The sequence below is a fragment of the Lepidochelys kempii genome, chromosome 6 (genome assembly GCF_965140265.1).
Source record: "Lepidochelys kempii isolate rLepKem1 chromosome 6, rLepKem1.hap2, whole genome shotgun sequence".
Classification (NCBI taxonomy): domain Eukaryota; kingdom Metazoa; phylum Chordata; order Testudines; family Cheloniidae; genus Lepidochelys; species Lepidochelys kempii.
The window spans coordinates 122,471,540-122,481,077 of NC_133261.1; the positions used below are offsets into that span (position 1 = coordinate 122,471,540).

At 49.2% G+C, this 9,538-nt stretch overlaps 1 long non-coding RNA gene across 1 annotated transcript in view; it reads right to left on the reverse strand.

Moving 5' to 3' along the window:
- LOC140913935 (uncharacterized) overlaps positions 1–6,742 on the reverse strand; it is a 102,404-nt gene extending 95,662 nt beyond the window's left edge. The window contains exon 1 of the long non-coding RNA XR_012159704.1: positions 6,664–6,742. This is a non-coding gene — a long non-coding RNA (uncharacterized lncRNA). The remainder of the gene's footprint in view (positions 1–6,663) is intronic.
- Positions 6,743–9,538: the final 2,796 nt, after the last annotated feature.

The following is a 9,538-nucleotide window of genomic DNA, read 5'->3' on the forward strand; positions in this document are numbered from 1 at the left end:
GTGACAGAATCGCCCATTGAAAATACTCCTGCTTCAAAGGTAATTTACGCGACAGGCTTGCAGTGCTTCGGCGGCCACTGAAGGAGACTCAATGCAAGTGCCTGGTAATGACTAGGGAGGGCAAAATCATTTACCTGCTAGGAGCTTTATTACATTAACACTAAAAGGGTGCTGTGAAGAGATACATTTGCCAGAAGACTGTTCCTACAGCAAAAATTGGGGGGAAGGGGGTAGGGTGATCAGATGTAAGGGAGAAATTATCGGGACACATGGGGGAAGCAAAAAAAAAAAAAAAAGCCGGAGCAGCCAAACCCACAATATCGGGACAAATGGCATCCCGACCGTGCATCGGTCAGGACACGGAACAAAGACCTAAAAATCGGGACAGTCCCATTATTATCGGGACATCTGGTCACCCTAGAAGGGGGTGGTTCAATGAACAGCCCTGTAGCAAAGCGACAACCCACCAGTGCAGCGCCTCCTGCTGGTCATCTGGGAATTAGCTCTTTTCCAGCATATGGCGTGCCCTCTGCAAGCCAGTGTCTCACCTGCCACTGGCCCCGTGTCCCTCCCAGACCCTGGTGCCTCTTTACCTCAGGGTTCTGCCCCCAGCAGTACCCCCTTACTCTGGGTCTCCCCTCCCAGGGGAACCCCCAACCCACTGAACCCACCTTGCCCCAGTGGCTACTGCCAGTCATTATCTAGCCCCCACTCATTGGGGCAGACTGCAGTCTGTAAAGGCCACGCATCATTGGCAAAGGGTTAGGACCAATTGCCTCTGCTTATTCCCAGGCTGTCTCTCTTCAACAAGGCCTTCAGCCTGGGAAGTTACCAGGCTGGAGCTCCCCAGTTGCTCTGCTCTGCCCCTGCTCACCATCCCCTCAGGCAGCTAGCCCTTCCCACTCCAGGGCTAGAGTGAGACTCCAACTTCTGGCCCACAGCCCTCTTATAGGGGCCAGCTAGGCCCTGACTTCCCCAATCCGCCTAACTTGACTGCTTTTAACCCCTGCTAATCAGAGTAGGGCAGCTGCCCCACTACAGGCCCCAAACCAAAACGTTGTCAAAAGAAAGCATTTCTCAGCAGCAAACAGGCATGTCCCACGCCCGCCAGGCATATTCGAGCTGACAAGTTGTGTGCAAAGAAGCTGTCAATAAGAGGATAGTTACTGTGTGGCAGAATTTATGCCATGACTGTAATCCTGTAATTCATGGATGTACTAAGGCCCCTTGTACACTGGAGAAATTTCCACCATTATATGAATTTAAAATGGCCTCAACACAGACGTGCTGCAAGTGTGTTTTACATTTCTCTGATAAATTATCAGCGTAACCTCAATGGTGTGAATGCCTCGAATGGTTTGCAGACTTGGCTTCTGACAAAGGTCCAGCTCAGACTGAAGGCGCAGCAGCAAACCTGCAGGCTCAGAAAGCGGACGCTGTTAATGGCGTTTTCGGTTGATTTCAGTGGTGCGTATCACAACGATGAATTACCTGCTGTGGTGCCTGCTGGCTGCCGAACCATCAGCCCTTAGCCTTGACATGCACCTTACAGTCTGAAGCAGTGAGAGATGTGGCCTCCCAGCCAATGGGGCTGTACTGCTGACAGTTATTTCTTTGCTACTGCCGCTGTTGACCTAAAAGGCGACAATTGTGCTACTATGGCCACGGCCACAGAGAGGAATCCCCTAAATGCAGCTTGAAATACGGGTTCTGAAACCAGCAGGTGGGAGATGGTTTCACAGGACATGTACTGAACAGCCTTGCCTGGTGGAAGTAGCAATGCAAATCTTTTTTGCAAGTTCCCCACCCCCCGTACAGACATGGATGGCTGGTGTTTATAAAAGTGCATGGCCGTGGGCCATCACAGGCATGCGGAGATGAGGTCAAACAACTGGAAGGATACGTACACCACAGTTGGGAGAGTGCTTCCACGCACGGGTAGACAGACACATGCTAGCTCTGCTCAAGCTAGTACGCTAAAAATAGCCCGTGGTAGTACAGGCAACGGCTCAGACGAGCTGCACGAATATGTACGCAGCTCTTTTCCAGGAAGGGCTGTAGTCAGGGGGCTAGTCCAAGCGGCCACCTCTGCTACACTGCAGTTTTTCAGCACGGACTCGAGCGCGTCTGTCTACCCACACTGGGAAGCACCCTCCCAGCTGCCATGTAGAGATCCCCTGAAGTGTTCATTTAAGCCCAATCCTGCCTGTGTTTCCTACGAGGCATAGTGTTTACTGGCCTCAATGGAGCAGCTCTCAGTCATAAGCACTGTAACAGGTAGCAAATATTAACAGTTTGATAGAACCGGTCAGGTACTTGAAGATACCTGCATAAGCCTTGGCAGAAGCAGAGACTTAGATCGTAAATTCTTCAGCGCAGATACGTGAGGGGAAATCCTGGGCCCAGAGAAGTCAATTGGCAGAACTACCACTGGGCCAGTATATCACCCATTGTCTTTCACCAGTCTGTTGCAGTGCTTATTAACAAGATACTAGGTGTTCTTTACTTGTCTTTCAACTTTACTTTCTAAGCAGCGGCAGAATTCCCACTACTAAGCTGTCTAATTGACAGACCTGCAGACGTGATGATGCATGCCAGCTGTGGGAATTTTCAGTGCAGTCTCTTGTCATTTTTGTATAAGCGGCTGAAAATTCCATTAAGATTTTTAAACCCGTTTGAGTCAGAATACACAGAAGCTCTTCAGTGAATTACCCTCTCTCTCTACTCCAGAGATCTTCCTACTCCTTCCTCGGCAGGGGAAAGGAAAGGGCCTGACAGCCAGGATTCCTCAGCCCTTCAGGCACGCTGGAAGGAGACTGTACTCTGATCATTTTTCAGACCATCCAGTGACTCCCACGTGGGAGAAGCACATCCCTACCTTGGGGAGAGAGGCATCTGCTGAGATTTCTCTGGAGACTGCAGTTATCAGGCCCAAGTTCTTGCAAGATTTCTGCTGAATAGTTCCAGGGGGAAACACACTGCCCTAAGTGACATTGTCAGTGAAGGGCATGGAGATCTACACTGTCTGTAATGTGGACTTTCCAAGATGTACATTTGCTGTAGCTCCAGTTATTGCAATGGGATGTGACTGAGGTATTCATCTTCTGACGTGCTGACCCTGGCCATGTGAGTTTCTTCTTCTTCTTTTTCCTTTATGCCGCTTTTCCTGGTGAGGGTCACAGCGGCAGCATGGAGAGTAGGGAGAACCAGACCTCCTTTTCCTCTGCAATAGGTTCCAGCTCCTCCTGGGGGATTCCCCAGTGTTCCCAGGCCAGCAGGGGGATATAATCCCTCCAGTGTGTCTTGGGTCGGCCTCAGGCCTCCGCCCAGTGGGACGTGTCTGGTATAGTTCCAACAGAAGCCTCCCAGGGGCATCCTTATCAGGTGCCGAAACCACCTCAGCTGACTCCTCTCGATCCAGAGTATCTACTCTGAGGCCCTCCTGAATAGCCTAGCTTCTCACTCTGTCTCAGAGAGTAAGCCCAACCACCCTGTGGAGAAACCTCATTTCCGCCACTTGTACCCACAGTCTCGTCCTTTTGGTTATTACCCAAAGTTCATGACCACAGGTGAGGATGGAGCCGTAGAGTGACCTGTAAATCGAGAGCTTCATCTGAGGACTCAGCTCCTGCTTTACCATCAGACATGGGTACAGAGCTGCTGCTGCACCAATCCGCCAGTTGATCTCACGCTCACTGTCACTCACATACAAGACCCCTAGATACTTGAACTCATCCAATAAGAGCAGCTGCTCCCCCCTCACCTGGAGAGAGTAGTCCTCTTCTTTCCAGGAGCGGACCATGACCTCTGATTTGGAGGTGCTGATCCTCATCCCAGCCGCTTCACACTCAGCAGTGAAACATTTGAGTGCGCATCGGAGATTGCAGTCGGAAGAAGCAAGAAGGACAACATCATCTGCAAACAGCAGAGATGCCACCTCCGAGTCCCCGTACCGGATGCACTCCACAGCTTGGCTGCACCTTGATATCTTATCCATGAAAATCACGAACAGGAGTGGGGACAAGACACACCCTTGGCAGAGTCCAACACCCAGCTTGAACGAACTCGACTTAATGCCAAGAATACGAACGCAACTCTCACTCTGAGAATAGAGGGACCAGATAGCACGCAAAAACAGCACCAGCATCTCATACTCCCACAGCACTTCCCACAAGACATCTCACGGAACACGGTCATATGCCTTCTCCAGATCTACAAAACAAAATCAGCAAACTTCCATGACCCCTCGAGTATCTGCAAGACAGCAAAGAGCTGGTCCATTGTTCCACGGCCGGGATGGAATCCTCATTGTTCCTCCTCAATCTGAGGTTCAACTAACAGGTGTAACCTCCTCTCCAGCACCCTGGCATAGGCTTTACTGGTCATGTGTCTGAGTCCAGGAAATGAAGATCAGTCTCTTTCAAGCACTGTGTGTGTCACTCTCTTAGCACAGTCAGAACCAGTTCCACTCATTGTCCAATGACACCAGTAACAGCCATCATTCATTTTGTGAACTGTTCAGGATCAGCATGGCTCAAAACCCACCAGTTTCAGTTCTGATAAACATCCAAAACCATGGATGCGCCTCTGAATCCTGGGAGTCTGACCTTCCTCTCATTTGTTCCTTGGCTACAACCGCGGTCATCATAACCACAGCACGAGAGAAAGGATGGTCTAAACTTGGGAGACCTGGGCTCAAGATCCTGCTCTGCTATATACTTCCTCTGTGACCTTGGGAAAGTTACTTAGCCTCTGTGTGCCTCAAGTCCCATCTGTACAATGGGGCTAATAGCAGTGCCCTGCCTCACCGGGGTGTTGTGAGGTTAAATACATTAGATATTGTGAGGAATTCAGATACTACGGTAACAGTGGCATGTAGTACCGAAGATGGATCTTGACGTAACTCCAAAGCTGTCCTTCAGCATCTAACAAGGTGGCTTTCTAATATTAATGTTAAGAGACACAAGGTGGGTGAGGGAATATCTTTTATTGGACCAAGTTCTGTTTCTGAGAGGGACAAGCTTTCAAGCTAACACAGAGCTCTTCTCCCGGTCTGGGAAGTTCTATCAATTTATTTATTTAGCTGTGACACTCTGATTAAGTTTCCCAGACCTGTGTAAGCTCAAAAGCTTGTCTCTTTCATCAACAGAACTTGGTCCAATAAAAAGATATTCCCTCACCCACCTTGTCTCTCTAATATCCTGGGACCGACATGGCTACAACAAAACTGCAAACTAGAGAGAAGTAACACAGCTTCTAAGAAAGAAAATCTCACTGTATTTGGTGCTTTTGCTTGAAGCCAGAGCTGCTGGAGTCATGTGATTTCATAAGACTCTCAGCTTTCACTGTATTTGTACAAAAAGTTGCTAACCCTCATGGTTGCAAAGAAGAGCGTGGAATTACAAACCCTAAAGTCTCAAAAAACAGAAGGCAAATCAAGAGAACCCAAAAAGGATTCTTTTTAAAAAAATCTCATTATTTTAAACCAATATCATGATATTTGAATGCGTGGGGCTGACATTACTGCTTATGTCTGCTCTGATCAGCGACTGGGGATCAGCAGCAGAGCTTCCCATCCAATCAGAAGTTATACTGTTGATTGACAGTTCAACTACGCAGTCAGGCCCAGATCCTCAAAGTTCTATATGCCCCTAACTTGTTCATTTCAATTGAAGTTAGGAGCCTAAATACCTTTGAGGATCTGCGCTTCAGTTCTTAAAGCTGCTGTGCTGATCTACCTCACTGAGCACGCTTCCTCGCTATCCCCTCCAGCCCCTACCTCTCACTTCCTGCTTGTGCCAGTACTCTTGAGAGACGGTGTGCACATTGCCAGGAATGCCCGTGTCCCCTCAGAGAGCTGTTCGAGGCACGGATGAAATGGGACTGTGCTGATGCAGCTGCAGGAAGGGTTTCATCCCCCGTTTCATGACCTTCCGTGCGGCGACTTGCCATTACGTTTTATGACCCGCGCTTTCCCCAAAAGCACTTCAAAGGCAGGCCGGGCAGGGCGTGCCCCGAAATCTCAGCATAGGCTGGACTCTCTTGGCAGCTCCACCCACATAGAAAACGCCATCTGCTAAATCCCAAGGAGCAGCTGAGTGCTAAAGAGCATTCCAGCCAGCGCTCCTCAACCTGAAGGGCAGGGGCAGTGACTAGTAGGAGGGGTGTAGAGTGAAAGCAAGGGACAGGGGTGATCCTCAAAGCTGAATGAGGGGAAACCCACAGGCAGTACTTGATAGCAGAGGTGCCAACTTCCCCTGTTCCCAGGGGGGTGCTCCACCCTCGCTCTGCCCCAGGCCCCTCTCCCCGCTCCGCCCCTTCCCTCAAGGCCCTACCCCTGCCCCACCTCTTCCTGCCCCATTCCGCCCCCTCCCCGCCTCTTCCTGTCCCCGCTCCTCCCCCTCCCCCCCCAGCGCCTCTTGAATGCCGCTGAACTGCTGATTGTGGCAGGTGGGAGGTGCTGGGAGGGAGGGGGAGGCGCTGATCAGAGGGGCCCGCCGGCAGGCGGGAGGGCTGGAGGGGTGGGAGAGGAGCTGATCAGCAGGGCTGCTGGTGGGTGCTGAGCACCCACTTTTTTTCCTATGGGTGCTCCAGTTCCAGAGCACCCATGGAGTCAGTGCCTATGCTTGGTAGTCAAGCTCCTCTTCTCACTCTCTCTCTTACCTGCTTTCTACTGCCCTAGGGAGAGTTCTGATTCTGTCTCTCTTCAGGTGCTGGAGGGGATGGAGCAGAGAAGGAGTTTCCACATCTGTGCCTGCTTCTGCCACAATAACGCCTCTGCCAGCAGCATGGAAAGGAGCAAGGAATGCAACTGACGTTCGTGTCCAAGACACCAGGAGCAAAGACAAACTGCTGTGCAGATCGGATTTCCTAAACATACTGAAAAAGAAAGTGCCAAGAAGTTCCTAACTTTAGCAAAACTCTTCAGCGTGTACTTAAAGCTATTTAGCTTACTAGCCAAAGACTGACATTGCAACAAAGCTTTTTCCATGTTAACATAATGACAGGTTTCAGAGTAGCAGCCATGTTAGTCTGTAGCCGCAAAAAGAAAAGGAGGACTTGTGGCACCTTAGCAACTAACCAATTTATTTGAGCATAAGCTTTCGTGAACTACAACATCCGATGAAGTGAGCTGTAGCTCACGAAAGCTTATGCTCAAATAAATTGGTAAGTCTCTAAGGTGCCATGTTCTTTTTCCATGTTAGAAACCTTTACATTTTCTAACCTGGTCCTTCAAAACAAAATGAATTCACATTAAATATATATGTATGAACTATCAGTGCTATTAACTGACCTCCTTCTCCAGAGTACTAGCTCTCTTTGTTGCAGCACTGTAAACCACTAAAGTTTTCATGATGTTTGAAAAAGTTCAGGTTTTGAAAAAAACCACTGGGCCGATCTGCTCAGGAGAACGCTGTCCTAGGCCTGCCTGTGCTTGACCCTAACAAGTGAAGTTCATTGTCTCCAATGACTAGGAGTAAATCCAAACAAGAGCATTGCAAATTAGCTGAGATCATGTGGGATATTCCAATGTTAGTGGGCTGGCTGAGGCTGAGGGAGGATGGCCTCATGGGACTCATGAGATAAAGGGTTCAAGGCTCTGACTCTATCATATAATTCCTCTGTGACCTTAAACAAGTCACAGAGACCCAGATTGTCAAAGGTGTTTAGGTGCCTAACTCTCATTGATGTCAAGGGAATTTATGCACCTAACCCTCTTGGAAGATCTGGGTCTTAATCTCTCTATGTCTCAGGGTATGTCTTCACTACCCACCGGATGGGCGGGCAGCAATCGATCCAGCGGGGATCAATTTATCGCATCTAGATTAGACGCGATAAATCGACCCCCGAGCGCTCTCCCATCGACTCCTGTACTCCACCGCAGCAAGAGGTGCAGGCGGAGTCGGTGGGGGAGTGGCAGCAGTCGACTCACCGCGGTGAAGACACCACGGTAAGTCGATCTAAGTACATCGACTTCAGCTACGTTATTCACGTAGCTGAAGTTGCATAACTTAGATCGATCTCCCCCCGTCCCTAGTATAGACCAGGGCTTAGTTCCCCATCTATAGAATGGGGAGAACGTTTCATTTCTTCTCCCCCTTGCCTGTTCTGTCTCCTTAGACTGGAAGCTCTTCAGGACAGAGACAGTCTTTAACTCTGCATTTGTACAACCCTGAGCGCAACGGGGCCCTGATCTCAGTTGGGGTCTCTCAGTACATTTGTAATATGAGTAATAAGGAGCCTGGCATAGCTTGCCATTTGCAGCTTGCTAAGAAATTGGCCAGTTTACAACCCGCATTCATGAAAGGAGCCCCAGCAGGAGCACCAGAAGCACCCTGAAAGTGCGGGGGGCCACAGGTGCCCAAATCATGGCCCTGCCCCCCGCCATGCCACCCCCGCACCACCCCTTCTCCCCAAGCCCACTCCCTCGCATTGCCCCTTACCCTGAGACCCTGCCCCCACACCAGGGTCTCACTCCTACACTACCTCTTCCCCACAAGATCCTGCCCCCCATTCACTCCTTTCTCCCCCCTTCCCGTCACTCGCTCTTACGGCTATTAAAAAGTGGGGGACCATGTTCCAGAACGCCTGTGCCCCATAAAGACAAATTTCACCCCAAAATTGATTCAAATAAAATTACTCAAGCTCAGTGAGTTAGTGCAGCTTTATATGGTGGAAGTATACAAATACAGTCTGGTCTCAATAAGGATAAGAAAGAGCATCTTAGCTCTGATGAAGCAGAGGGGAAGGTTTGTAGGGAATGAAGGAAAACAGATGTCTATAGGAACCATAGTCTGGAGGGAGAGAGAGGGTAAAGGTAAGAAAACAGAAGTCTAGTACAAACACAGGCAGAGTCTAGAGCACCTTCCACATTTGGATGAAGCAGTTTGACCTCCAGCCCCACTCAGACTAGACAAACAGAGATACCCGGTTCAGCTAACACAGTTTGGCTACTCAGTGTGGATTAGACTAACACTGTTAAAGCAAATTTCAGGCACATTGTGGATAACCTCTTAGAGATGCAAGACACAAAAGGGGACCAGAGGAGAAAGAGCTTATTAGTAGCTAAAAACGAGAACAACTTAAGTTTTGAATGACTATAAAGAGATGGAAACTTAGGATCAACTGACTTCACTGGGAAATGAAGTCTGCACCTCCAGAAGTTACTCAGCATCTTGCAGGATCAAACCCTTAATATGGCTGAGATGGAATCTGAGTGTAGAACAGCTGAATTTGCAGCTGGAGAGTGAGACTTTAAAGAACAGTCAATGCCCTCTTCTTGGGGACCAGTTTGTGCATGATCTGAAACTGTAATTCAGCAGAGACTGTGAGAAAAATCAACTGAGGAATTTGGCATATATCTGGAGGAAAAACACTAAAAACGGATGAAAATCTGAGACCACTGGGCTAAGCGTATGTCAGCCACTAGCTAAGAGTAACATACATCTACAGGAGAGCGTCCAACCGCCAGTCTGTGGCAGATCTGCATTCTAAAATACAGTATTAAACAAACCAGAAATACTATTTTGAAAGAGCT